This window comes from Schistocerca cancellata, chromosome 6, assembly GCF_023864275.1.
Source record: "Schistocerca cancellata isolate TAMUIC-IGC-003103 chromosome 6, iqSchCanc2.1, whole genome shotgun sequence".
Lineage (NCBI taxonomy): Eukaryota > Metazoa > Arthropoda > Insecta > Orthoptera > Acrididae > Schistocerca > Schistocerca cancellata.
Genome location: NC_064631.1, coordinates 612134401 through 612149455, shown reverse-complemented (window position 1 = coordinate 612149455; position 15055 = coordinate 612134401). Strand labels below are relative to the sequence as shown.

At 40.7% G+C, this 15055-nt stretch overlaps 1 protein-coding gene across 2 annotated transcripts in view; it reads right to left on the bottom strand.

The window, feature by feature from the left end:
• Positions 1-15055, bottom strand: part of LOC126191154 (GPI ethanolamine phosphate transferase 1) — a 276012-nt gene that overhangs the window by 170110 nt on the left and 90847 nt on the right. The window lies entirely within an intron of this gene.

Below are 15055 nucleotides of genomic sequence, written 5' to 3'. Positions count from 1 at the left end.
TCTGCAGACATCATTATTTCATGAATTTCATTTTAGAGTTTCACAGATCATGTGGGTTTTCATGAAATGTGCTCTGGGAACACAAGAAAGTAATACATGTAACACAAGACAGCAATTTCGCGTAACTGTGCAACACAACAGCAGGAAGACAATGAACTAGGTGAATTGTGCTATTCACAGAAATTATCTTTACTTCTCAGTGAGCACAAGAATTCTCAAAGCAATATTCATTGTTACTCTTTTGCTGTCTGTTCACAAATAATCTTTTTATTTTACTACACTTATTCCCACAGCATCAAACTTTACCCTAGTCAACTTTGTCTTGCTTATGACTTCATCCGTCACATTTTTCTGCTTCACAGAACACAAAAATGTGAGATGGAAAAGTCAGTGATTTCATGGCAGTAAGGGAGAGAAAGCAGCAAATAACTCACAACAGAGAGAATTCTTTTAGTTAACACATGACAGTGAATGCATCTGCAGTATGAGGACAATGCAGTCAGCTGAGGCAATGCAGGAAAGCATGTACATATGTTTGTGTATTTTCAAACTTGTGTATGTATGTATTCACTGCTCAACACCTCAACTACACTGTCGGAAATAAAAAATGAAACACCCTCAAGGACTGTGTACAGTGACACCAGGGTATAATATATGCATACTGAGGGGTTTTACTGTTAGTGATTAATTTGTCATGGTGATCAGCTATTAGACAACACTCACTGACTGTTACTGTGCACCCTCTGTTTGGACTCTGTAGGCAGTAACTCAATTAAGTTTAGAGACGAACTGTGTTTGCAAGATGCATTCTAGGGTACAACCATGCCCCACTGAAGAGTATGTATTCCTTTCAAACAGGGTCAGTTATTTGAAGAGGGTTGCATTGTGGGCCTGTGGGAAGGTGGATTAACTTATTGGAAAAATGGACACACTGTATCGGTGGCGTGTCACTACTTTCAACAGTGGTCTGTGAAATGATACCGCACCTGTAGATCAGTTTCTGGACATTCACATAACACAGATATGCGTCAAAACTGATGCATTGTGAGAGCAGCAATTGCCGACTGGACATAATCCAGGAATGAAGTCCAGTAACACATTGTACCAGCTGTGTAATCATAGACCATTGGGAACCATATACTTGCAGCAGAATTAAAATTATGTGTAATCTGGCCAAGCTACCACTGACAGCACAACACCATCAAACATGGCTCCTCTGGTGTCATGAAAGAGTTAACTGTAGAATGGAGTGGCATGTGATGCCTTCAGTGATGGGAATAAGTTCTGTCTGTATGCAAGTGATTAAGGTACAAGTGTATGGTGTACTCCTGGTGAGCTGCCTGTTACTCAGTGCATTCACTCACGACAACAGACCCCATCCCACACTTCACGGTTTGGGGGCCCAACAGTTACACAACTTGTGGTCACATTGCACAATGTGTTATCCCTGTGCTACTGGCTTTTTTCGACAGGGAGGTGATGTGCTTTGTCAGGCAGGACAATGCACATCCACATACAGCTGCTGTAACACAACATGCTCTTCATGGTATACAACAACTCCCCTAGCTAGCAATATCACTAGATGTCTTCCCACCTGAATGCATATGGGACATGATGAAGTCAGAACTTACTACTTCTCCAGAGCCTGTAAGAACCATTGCTGAAATGCAACAAAATGCGGAAGAGGTTTGAGACAATCCATTGCAGGATGCCATTTAGCACCTTACGATAGTTTGCATGACAGAATTCATGTCTGCATTGCTGCCAGACGAGTTGACCTCGTCCTTGAGGGTATTGTGTTTTTTCCAGCAGTGTATATGGCAAGGAGTTACTTTAACACTTTCCATTATAGATTAATAGGATTTCAGAAATGAGTGCTTGCAAAATCCAGTTAAATATTGATGACAGAGCTGATTAAAATCAAGAAACTCACTACAGCCAACCAATAAGTGTGTCCCAAAATTCTACAGCAAACAGCCTTCTATGACACACCATGCATTTCTTTCAATCAGACTAACTATCCAACTTTAAAACAGCAGTTATTTTATTTATCACATGATGACAAGAGAAAAAATACTAGACAAATATTTGCAATAAATATATAAATTTCTATACAAACCATGGAAAGTCATGGATGGAATAACAACGATATGAAAAGAACAAATTGGTACTCGTCACAGAGGGGAGGTATTGAGTTGCACACGGGCACAATGAAAAAGACTCCTTAAATATTAAGCTTACAGAAAAAATACCTCTTTTGAAATAGAAGAAAACACAAGCACAGCTCATGCACATGAGCACTGTCACTAGGTGATGAAGCCTGACTGCAGTCATTTTCATTGTGCCTGCCTGGGTGTCAATGACTTACTATGCAATGAATAGCAAACCTATCCTTTTCATACTGTTATATTTCTACATAGATACACACAATATCAAGTTCACAATGTGTTGATAGCCCTAAGCCCAGGTTTGAAACCCAGTCAGAAGCTTCTGTTGACAAATTCTGAAGGTCTTCCATTGTTCCTTTGAATGCTCTGAGAGAACATTCAAATGTTATATAATACGCAATTTGCTTCTCTTTGTCACAGTCACACTGATGAATGGAATTCCATCCCCATTGCTGTAGCAATATTCTAGGTCTGTCCGCATCAGCTCTGATTCAATTCATCATGCACCAGTATCATTGAGGGAGTTGCTCCCAGGGAGTTTTAATTACTTGGTGATACATCAAGGGATTTTGCTCCTACCATTGACTGCTCCAAGCATCTTACATATTGAAATGACTATTCTGTGGAATGATTCTTGGGTGCCACCATGGTATTCCTCATCTCAATCATTGGGGCTCTGATAATGAAAATTCTGAATGTGTCGGTAATTCTGGATTTCAGTGATGACTGTGGTTTTCTTGTGAATGGTGGTAGAGTATTACAAAGAATGAGTAACCAGTGTGTGTTTGAGGAAGTGATACACCCTGTGTCATGGCTCATTCCTTGACTGTGTGTTGATTATTTTAGTGTGAGCAGAGCTTAATCAGGTTGAACAGCATATTTTGTGACTGAGTATGAAATAGTTAAGGCTAATGATCTGAGGACTGTTGTCATGACCCATGTGATTTCCATTAGCTTCTGGATTTTGTTGTTCCAAGTCTTAATTTTGGCTGCCACATTCTGGAAATGGATTTTGTATGTTGGTGATCTGTCTATGGTCAAACCAGTTATTTTAGGATGTTGCAGTATTGCAGAGATGATCTCTAAATGTCATGATATATTTATAGTTCACTTGTTTGTTCTGTAGAGCTATTTTCCAACCCCACAGGGCAATCTTCTGTAAACATTTGCTTCAAGTGGGGACAGCTTTGGTACATATTAGGTACTACAACTGACAGGAAATTAATGGGATTTTGGTGTCTCACTTTTATCTATCCCTTTATGTTGTTTTCAGGTCCATCGACAGATGCTCCTTCATCTTTCAGTTTAAGACTCACAAGGAAGTAAACAGTGGAATTGTAAAACAGTCCTATTCAGTGACAGATTCCAGAAAGGCAGCCTTTGTTTCGTTATCATCTATCTTGGCACCTGTTCCATGAATAAGGAAGCAGACACAAATTTCATTCTGTTGACCGACTTCATATATGTGCACTACTTCTTGGAATTTCTTGACAGTTCTGTGAAAAGACTTTTGCTTTGAGTTTGTAAAATGCTCCTCACAAAGTCTTCCTGACAACTCTTTTCACTGCATTTCAATTCTGCATGTCCACAATATTCTGAGTCGTCCTGAATTTGTGGTGCTGCTCTCTCTACTTACTTATAAATCCCTGATGCTATTATCATATCATGGTACAACTTTACTACATTCCTCTAACTTGGTTGCAAATACTCACTCAACGAGTGTCTAATAATATTATTAACTTACATCAGAGATCATCTGCTATTTCTTCCTCAGGATTAAATATTTGTAATTAAGTACATAAGCAATTTGTAATTTTCCATTAACCAGATTATTTACACAAACACACTTTCCTTCATCTACATTTGAAACATGAATAATTAGCTAGGTAACATTGTTTCCGTGGTCACTATTCCCCACACATACCCAAATTGTGTCAGTGATGTTGAATAACTCAGCAATCAGTACATCCCTCATGCTGATATCTTGAGTCAGTTGTTTAATAAGCTTTTTGAGATAATCTCATAACAATGCACTCAGCACAGTTTTTGCATGTCTTTAACCCCCTGCAGCACTCTCTGTCAATAATTGGGAAGTATGGAAACCATTCAGCACATTTCATGTTTAAGAAACAGGATGTAGACATTTATACTGAAATGTTAGAATAACACAAACAGTGACGTACATCTTCATGGTGAGAAATCACAACAGGCATTCTGCCAGATTTGATCACAGGCCCATTATTGTTTTCACTATGTGAATGAACTACCAATTTATTTGAACAGAAGGCAGAATTAGTCTTTTTTTAGACAATACAAGCATTATTGCCAAGTCAATCAAATCAGCATTGACAGAGAAAATAGTAAATGATGTTTTTATTTAAGTTATTAACTGGTTTTGCAGAAATGGACAAGCTTTATAAAGTAAAGTAAACAAAAAACCACACAACTCTTCTAGTTTTGTACAGTCAAGATATCCCACCTATAATGAATGTAGTTTATCAAGAAAACTTAATAAACTGGGTAAATTCTTCAGTATGCATATTCATGAAAACTTAAAATTGGAAAAACAATACAGAAGACCTGCTAAAATGTTTAGCACCAGCTATTTTTGCCATGAGAATAACTGACAACTTTGTGGACATATTTTGCATATTTTTATTCACTGATGTCCTATGAACCAATATTCTGGGGTAACTCATTACTTAGGCAAAAAGTGTTCATTGCACAAAATAAATTAATTAGTATTATTTTTGGAATTCACACTACGTATTGCAGACATCTGTATTAAGTAATCTGGAATATTAACCACAGCCTCACTGTAAATTTATTCACTCATGATATTTGTTATCAATGATCTTCATGAATAATCAATTCCGCAATCGACTGAAGTGCATTTTACTGTTTGCACGGAGTTTATTGCTGAAGTTACTCTCTGTGTCTAAGTCAACCTGTGTTGTAAACAAACCTCTAACTTCTGCAGTCAGAAATAAAAAGTAATGGAGTAAAAACCCTACATACATAATAAGTGACCCTGACAATGAAGAAAAATTTACAAGCATGAACAATTTATTTTGCGGACAGTTAAATATATCATCATAACAATGGAAGACACAATAAGTTACACACCATCTGCGACACAATTCAAGGAATTTGCCTTTAAATCCAAGTTTTTGAGGTCTTTCTCTTCCTGCAATGCAAAAAGTGAACACATTCCAATGTAAAGAACTGAACGCTAATACAGTGCAATATCCTTTGTTGATTAAATGAACACAAAAAACAATAGTGAACTACACACCACTATGCATCTGATCTTTCTGCTACTCCAGAGGATGATGTTAAGCCAGATTGGTAAATGTTGACTGTTCTTGTTCTGTTGCAAGTTGGCAGCTGCTACATTCTGAGAAGCCAAATGTTACGTCCTCACTGATAGTGAAAAATGGGTGGAACTCCGACTTCAGAGCATTTCTGCTCAAGATAGAGAGGGTTCTTGATTCACTTTGTAGGAAGTGCCAGAAATTAGTTACATGTGGTGACTTCAATATTAATTTTGTATATGATGGTGCAAGAAAATGAATGTTGGTAGATCTCCTAAATTCATATGATCTGATTCAGATTGTGTTTTTTCCAAATAGAGTGTAGGGGAACAGTAGCACAGCCATAGACAATATTTTTATTCATTCTTCATTACTAGATGTGCATTCTGTTAGTAAAAGTATGAATGGCCTTTCAGACCATGATGCACAAATTTTAACACTAAAAGGCTTTTGTACTCAAACCGATGTCATATTTAATTACAAACTATGTAGGAAAGTTAATCCAACAGCAATAGAGAGTTTTTTAAACCTTGTCAAGGAACAAGAGTGGGAGGATGTTTATAGTGCCAGTAACATAGATGATAAATACAATGCTTTCCTTAACACTTTTCTCATGCTCTTGGAGAGTTGCTTTCCATTAGAACGTTCTAAATGGGATACTAGCAGTAACAGGCAGCCCGGGTGGCTGACCAGTGGGATAAGGATATCTTGTAGAAAAAGGCAGAAATCATATCAAAATGTTAGAAGTAGTAGGAATCAAGCTACAGTAGCCCATTACAAACAGTATTTTAAGGTGCTTAAAAATGTTATTAGGAAGGCAAAGAGCCTGTGGTGTGCAAATAGAATAGCTAATTCACAGGATAAAATTAAAACCATATGGTCAGTTGTGAAGGAAGTGTCAGGTCAGCAGCACAAGGTCGATGATATAAAGTAAGTTCGCAGTAAAAATATTTCTGTTAGTGATAAATCAGATATATGTACAGTGTTTAACAATCATTTTCTGAGCATTGCTGGTGAATTAAATAAAAATTCAGTTTCTACGGGAAATCATATTACTTTCTTGGCAAATGCCTTTCTGTGATTGATGCCTGAAATACTCCTCTGTGATACAGACAAGAGGGAGACTGAGTCAATAATTAAATCACTGAAGACTAAGGACTCTCATGGTTATGATGGAGTGTCTAGTGGAATATTAAAGTACTTTGCCCACATGTTAGCCCTGTATTTAGCCATATTTGTAATTTTTCCTTTAGGAATGGTCAGTTTCCTGAGTGATTAAAGTACTCAATAGTAAAGCCGCTTTATAAAAAGGGAGAAAGGGATAATGTAGATAATTTTAGACCTATTTCTATGGCATCAGTGTTTGCGAAAGTTATTGAAAAGGCTTTGTATGTAAGGATAAATGATCATTTTATACAACATAATTTGCTATCAAATGTACAGTTTGGCTTTAGAAGTTGTTTAACAACTGAAAATGTTATATTCTCCTTCCTCATTGAGGTACTGGATGGGCTAAACAAAAGGTTTCAAACACTTGGCATATTTTTTTGATTTAACTAAGGCATTTGATTGTGTTTATCACAAATTATTGCTCCAGAAGCTGGACCATTACGGAATACGGGGAGCAGCTCACAATTGGTTCATTGCTTACATTAGCAACAGGCAGCAAAAGGTCATTATTCACAATGTTGATAATGGCTGTGATGTGGGGTCTGAGTGGAGTACTGTCAAGTGGGGGTGGGGGGTGCCCCAGGGATCAGTGTTGGGGCCACCCCTGTTCCTTATTTATATAAATGATATGCCCACTAATATTATGGGTAATTCTAAAATATTTATGCTTGCTAATGACACTAGCTTGGTGGTAAAGGATGTTGTGTGCAACATTGGCTCGGTTTCAAATAGTGCAGTACATGATCTCAGTTCATGGCTTGTAGAAAATAAACTAACGCTAAATCACAGTAAGACTCAGTTTTTACAGTTTCTAACTCACAATTCAACAAAACCTGACATTTTAATTTCATAGAATGGGCGTATGATTAGTGAAACTGAACAGTTCAAATTTCTAGGTGTTCAAATAGCTAGTAAGCTGTTGTGGAAAGTCCACGTTCAGGATCTTGTTCAGAGACTTAATACTGCCATTTTTACTATACGAACGTTATCAGAAGTGAGTGATCGTTTGACAGGAAAATTAGTCTACTTTGCTTATTTTCATTTGCTTATGTCGTATGGTATTATATTTTGGGGTAACTCTTCCCAATTTAAAAGGATACTTTTGGCTCAGAAACGGGCAGTTCGGGCAATAAGTGGTGTAAGTTCACGAACCTCTTGTCGACCCCTGTTCACGAATCTGGGTATTTTGACATTGGCATATCTCTCTCTCTCTCTCTCTCTCTCTCTCTCCTGTCATTTCTTCATTTCTTGTTAACAATATTAGCTTATTCCCAAGAATAAGCAGCTTTCACTCAGTTAATACTCGGCAGAAATAACTCTTGTGCAAAAAGGTGTGCAGTATACTGCTGCATCCATTTTCAATAAGCTACCACTCGAATTAAAAAATCTTAGCAGTAATCAACATGCTTTCAAACTGAAACTGAAGAATTTCCTCATGGGTCACTCCTTCTATTCTGTCGAGGAGTTCCTTGAAAAATTAAGCTGATTGTTATTGTATTGTTGATTGCGTTTACTTAAACTTGTGGACTAACTTTTTTTGGGTTCATAAACATTTATTTTTATCTGTTATTACTTTTATGTTGTAATTTCATGTACTGACACGTTCCATGACCTTGGAGATTTGCTCCTCAATTTGGTTGCATGGAACTTGACATGTAAATAAATAAAATAAAAATAAAGATTAGATGACGCAAGTGCACTTTAAATAAATATATTGTACTTGACTTGTAGGTGAAGAAATGCTACACTGTTGACAACTTGTGGGAGCCACGGTTAACTGTAAGCAGAGCCACAACACAGGCATGTCTCTATGTGCACTGAAAGCTTACCAGTAGAGTTAGCTACCAACATCTCAGTGCAATGTTTGGCACCAACTAGCAATGTAAAAGTACTCTCAATTAGCAGGAATCTTGAACTAGAAGATTGCGTCTTAAACACTGCCCTGGTAGTCTTCATTAATTGGCAGCCTGTAGGTTCTTCACTGGTGGTGATGTTCAAAGTGCCGCTCACGGTGCCCGCAGTTATCTTCAAGGCACCAGCTCCAACAATATCGATAGGCTACAATTCTACAGTTCTTGTGATTTCTGCTGCATGGCGATGCCCTCAGAGGCACCGTCCACCAACTCAACTGTTCTTCCGCACCGTGTTTGCATTTATGGGCTCTGCCATTTATGCCCAATGAGCCACAAATTTTGTTTGCAGTCATGGAAAATATTTTTGCTCACCAATAGGTTACTGATGATCATAAACCCTTTACAATAGTGGTCAGCAATTAAGACCAACGGGCACCAGCACTGGTGTCAGATATTATTAAGCACCCACCAGGTCATCAAGCTTACCCCAAGCTTTAAAAACTGAATTAATTGCTCACTGCAACATATCCCCAGACCAGAGGCTCAGGCAAATGCTTTATCAAGAAATATGTGGCAACAAAACCCCTTTGGAATTTGGTGTGCGTCAATCAATCTACGATATATGACAGATGCAATATCAGTTTTGGACATCATTCTGTTACATACATGGCAACAGCAGCTACCATCACAAGTGCAAGAAGTTTTGGTAGTGAATGAAGAGCAACCAATAAGCAAGCTGCTAAAAGTGGCCAACATAGTACACGCAACATTGGAGTCTGCAGAAACAGTTGCCATGACAGCAGCAGCAAATGATGAATCAGCCAAGTCCACCCAGCTGACGCTGAACGCACTGAAATAAATGACACAGGACTGTGGCATGATTATGTCCTTCCACTCACCAAGTGATCCCAAAGTGCTTTGACGTTTACTCAACACAGTTGAGACACTGGTCAAGCAGTTCAGGTGCAGCAGCAATGGATTGTACCTAGTAAATAGTTTTGCTTCCAATAAATACAGTTTCACAACCCTAAGATACCCATAACCTTGGGGCAACTTAGGTAATGGCTGCTGGTATTTTGGCTGACAAACTTGAAAATGCACAAAAGAATGAGTCTACCCAAATGTCAATTGCAAGTAGAACAAAAAGCATGGCCAGCCATGGATCCAAAATAATCAATAAGTGGAATGTTGTCAAGCAGTACATGACAACAAGACAGAAGAACATTTGCGCCTGTAAGCAGTAAACAGATCGGCAGTCTCCACCTATGGCCACAAAGTATTGACTATTGATGTACACCTCGCCACCCCCTTCACATAGACATTTGTAGTTGCTGACACTGCTGAACCTATATTAGGTGACAACAGCTCTTAGACTTAATTGCCACTTCACATCCATCCGTAAAGCTTTGGACAGTTGTACTTACATCATGCTCCAGGGAGGTCTCATTAGACTGCTGCTCCAACCACTGTACAGTGGACCCCTTTTGTATTTGTGATGAGAATACCCCACCATGGAGACTTTGCAAAACCACAGTCCCCACCAAGCAAGTCGCACCACAATATTCAGCATACACCAGGCCAATGTTGCAAGCCTCACCATGCCCGGAGACTCCTGAGGAGACCTTAACTGCGGTTACCATTCTCCTTCATCTGATAGCAGTCACAATGTCATCACAGCTTGCAGCTGAACCAATGACATGGCAAGCAGTTCACACACAAGCTGGTCGGCAAATAATAAATTTTAAATTTCCTTACATTTCAGGTACTCTGCAGTGTACTGGAGAAGAGGCCACCAATACAACCAACAACCCACAGCCCGACACTCCCAATATTAACTCAACACTCCGAAGAATAATGGAGACAGTATTCCACGGACTCTTGACCACCGATATAGTCATGAAGATTATGGGGTGTGTCGCACAACTCTTTACACAGTTCACATCAGGGTCGCTCAACTGGACTAGCATAGAAACTATCATCACATCACTGTTTACATCTATACATGGATAACACACCACACCAGCCCCAAAATGCAAACACCAACACAAACTGACAGATCCTGTTTTGGAATGCCAATGAGATTGCAAACAAAATAGCCGAAATGGTTGCGTTCATAGAGTGAAAGGGTAACAGAATCACTCTAGTAAATGAAACACTACTTACGCCACACAAACAGCTAAACATCCCAGGTTATTGCATTTATCGTACCGACCGAGCAGACGGCAGGAAGGGAGAAGGGGGGAGGGGAGGGGAGGGGGGGGGGGGGTCCACAGCCATCATCATACACAAAGACATAGAAAACACGAACCCTGCGCTTGAGAGACTTGAGGCCACGGCTGTCAGGGTCAAGTTCAACAGAGTCAACACCGCACTGTTACTGCTGTACAACCCTCCTAAAAACATAGTAAAACATGATATCAGCACAGTTCTCAACATAGCACTGTGGGTAATTGCCGCTGGAGGTCTAACTGCAAATCACCCGGACTGGAATTCACGACTATGTAGCTCCAACAGGAAGAAACTATATGAATATGCACTAGGCTGAAACTACATTATACTTAGGCTATGCATTCCCACATATGTGCCTGCACAGGACCGACACAGGTCAATCATGTCATCAGACATAGCCCTCATCAAGGGCATCACATGCACACTCAACGATTTGGACTCAGACCACATCCTGTAATACCACACACGAAACAAACACTGCAGGACACAGAATATTGAACTACTAGTGCACGAATTGGACTCTGTTCAAGGAAACGCTTGAAAGTTGTATTCCAGACATCCACTAAATTAACAACATGCAACAAATAGATGAGGCACTGGAGGTTCTTACTACTGCAGTCCAAGAAGCGGTGACTGACGCCACTTCACATACAACACCAAAACAATACTCAATGGCCCTGCCCCAGGAAATCTTGGGCCTTATCTCAATGAGGAACTGCCTCAGGAGATACTGGCAGCATACCAAGTGCCCGTTCTATAAACTGCGTGTCAACAGATTCCAGGGTATAATATGGGATAAACTATAAACATTTCGAAATGGGCAATGGGGGCAGAAACTCTCAGGGCTAGATATCACATGTCCTGGCATATGGAAGCTAGTCAGACACTTCACCAGGGAGAAACATTACATTCCCACACTACAGGGACCAGACGGCCCAGCCTACGCCGTGAAGCAGAAGGCAGTGCTTATGTTCATAACACTTGCAGCGTCTTTCATGCCGTATCTAGCTCCTTCATATCTAGTATTCACACGTGAAATGGACCAGGAAGTTACATGACTTGTAGCCCAGCCCTAGCACGACAAAATCAGACACAATAGCATAAACAAAATTACTTGGGCTATCAAGCATACCAATGCTAGGAAAGCCCCTGGGCCTGATGGCATTCAAAACCGTGTCCTCCAGGAGTTAATGGACAGAGTAGTAGAATACCTAGCACACGTAACGAATGCCATCTTAAAACACCAACACTTCCCTGAATTTTGGAAGGCGGCCAAGGCCCTGATGTTCAGGAAGCCAGGGAAAGACCACCCGCTCTCACAAAATTACCGACCCATCAGTATGCTGTGCTCGCTCAGCAAGATTGTTGAGAAGGTAATACGTAAACGCATCACCAAGCACTGCATCATCAATGACACCCTAAGCACTCCGTCTTCAGGTCACAACTGGCCCATCGGGACCATCCGACTGCCATGTAATCTTCACTGAGGATGCGGATAGGAGGGGCATGTGGTCAGCACACCGCTCTCCCAGAATGACGCCCTAAGACCGGAGGAATTTGGCTTTTGGGAATCACCATTCAACAACACAACTCCTCTGCGTAGTCGAAAGATCTAACACATGGCTACAACACGAACAATGCCACAGGGGCCGTGTTCCTGGACATTGAAAAAGCTTTTGATCATCTCTGGCACAATGGCCTTATACACAGACTAAATGATACTGGTTTCGCTGACAGACTCGTACATCTCACACTCATATCTCACAAACAATTGTTTTAAGACTGATGAGCAGGGCAAACAATTGACACAACATGGTATCCAAACTGGAGTATCTCAGGGAAGCATACTGGGGACCATCTTGTTCCACCTGTACATTAAAGACTTCCCAGCAACAAAACATTACGTTACTCATCTGTGCAGACGATACAGCCATCCTTGGGCAAGATTGGACACCGTCAAACATAAATTCACGAATACAGACAGCACTCAGAACTTCTGAGCCTTCGTTGGAACGATGGCGTATTAAAGTAAATGACGACAGGTGTGAAGCAGTGCTGTTCACACACAGACTGAAGCTACTGTGTAAACATCAACACTGTCAATAGGTAACACTTCATGCATGCCCAATATGTTTCAGAGAGAAAGTCAGATATCTTGGTGTCTGGTTGGACCGGAAACTTACATGGGGGGGACCACATCAAATACGTTGCCAACAGAGTGCATGCGAGGCTCAACCAACTCTACCCAATGCTCAGCAGGGAAAGTAAATAGAATAGGAGGGCGTCATGGTCCATATACATGACACTGATTAGACGTCTGATGACGTACAAACTCCCGCCTGGGGATATGCAGCTCCTACACACCTGCGCCGCCTACAGATCATACAGATCAAAGTGCTACACATAATTAGCAATGCTCCACACTACACATACACCGTGGATCTTCACAGTGAATACCACGTTAAAACCCTCAAAGAAGTATTCACAAAACATGCCATACAACTATACAGGAACTAGAGATACTCGAACAATCCTTTCATCCTTACTCAGGGAAACTATGATCACAACCATAGGTGGAAGCATAAGCGACCAAAGACTCTACTAGCTAGGGCATAACCACCTATGGCACGCTAATATACACCCCCATAAGCGACAACATCTGCAAGCTCCTGCATAACAACAATGTTAAATGGATATGTCAGCTGCTATTAAAGGCAACCAACAGGCTACAGCAGGGGAACAGACAAGCTCGTACACTGATGCATAGACAAACCGCCAACATTACACAACATTGTGAATCTAATATATGACCTATCGTACCCAAAACGATGATGAACCTAACTGTTACTGGTATGCTGACACTGACCTAGAAATCAACACCGGCACCCAGTGGCAGCCACAGAGTAACACCACTGCACAACGACAAAGGTATTGATCTGCATGATACCCACCACTAACAAAGCCTACCCTTTCATGATCTGTCGCAGCAAGAAAATCGCTACTGCTCTTACAAACCAACCCAACTATCACTGATGTTTTTTTCCCTTGGCTCTTGCCTTGGCACTTTTTTTCCTCTGTCCTTCAAACTGCTACCCTTCATTCAACTTTTGACCCAAACTATCTCCAGATGAGTGCATATTAATGGTTAAACTAAACCAGATGTATGCAAACATTGCATTACCCACATCCTGTGAGACCTCAGTTTAGTGAAAACTAACCATTATGCAGAGATGGCAGCAGACATTTTGTGTTGGCCATCATACCGATGTGGGCACGGAGGGGCTAAACCTCTTTTTTTTAAAAAAAAGGAGAAGAGGACGGGGATGGCTATTTGGAAATAATCCATCAAGTAATCAACTGTAGCATAGTAGTTACTCTTTATTTCCAGTTATCCTGGGTTGTTTACAAATGTATCTATGTACATTGATTAAAAACAGTAATTCTGTACTGTTAAATGCTGTGTATGTCATTTTACATGGTGTACAAAGCTTATCTACAGATCCATTGCAGTTTGAGAATACGAGAGATATTCACCAATAAAATACTAGATGGAAAAATGATTCTGCACCTTCCTCAGCGAATCTAACTCTCACACAGAAAGTAATACAATAGTTAGTGTGGTGTCACCGCCAGACACCACACTTGCTAGGTGGTAGCTTAAATCGGCCGCGGTCCATTAGTACATGTCGGACCCGCGTGTCGCCGCCATCAGTACTTGCAGACCTAGCGCCACCACATGGCAGGTCTAGAAAGACGGACTAGCACTCGCCCAGTTGTACGGACGACATTGCTAGCGACTAGACGTACGAAGCCTTCCTCTCATTTGCCGAGAGACAGTTAGAATAGCCTTTAGCTAAGTTAATGGCTACGACTTAGCAAGGCGCCATTTGTAACATTGCATGTATCTTAATGAGTCTCACTTGTATCATGAAGATTGCTGTATTCATCAGAGAATTAAAGTTAAGTATATATTATAAGCTACGTACTTTTCTTGCTACCATTCAATAGTTATCCTGTTCCAGAATTCACGCCCGTCTGCATTACATCGCGTGCCTTTCGGCTACCTCCGAGTGGCGTGGCTCTTGCTACGCCACAACAGTTTGGCGACGAGTCAACGTGTTCTTCCTACTTGTTTTGCTCTGATTTGATTTGCTTGTGTCATGGCTTCGCCACAATCTCCAGATGTACTGTCCGAATTTTATCGCTTGCAGAATCAGCAGACGCAGGCGTTATTGGATGCCCTGGGACAGCTCGTCCAGGGTCAACGTGCGCTGCAAAACGATGCGGCCGCCGCCGCTTCCTTACAGCTACCGCAGCCACA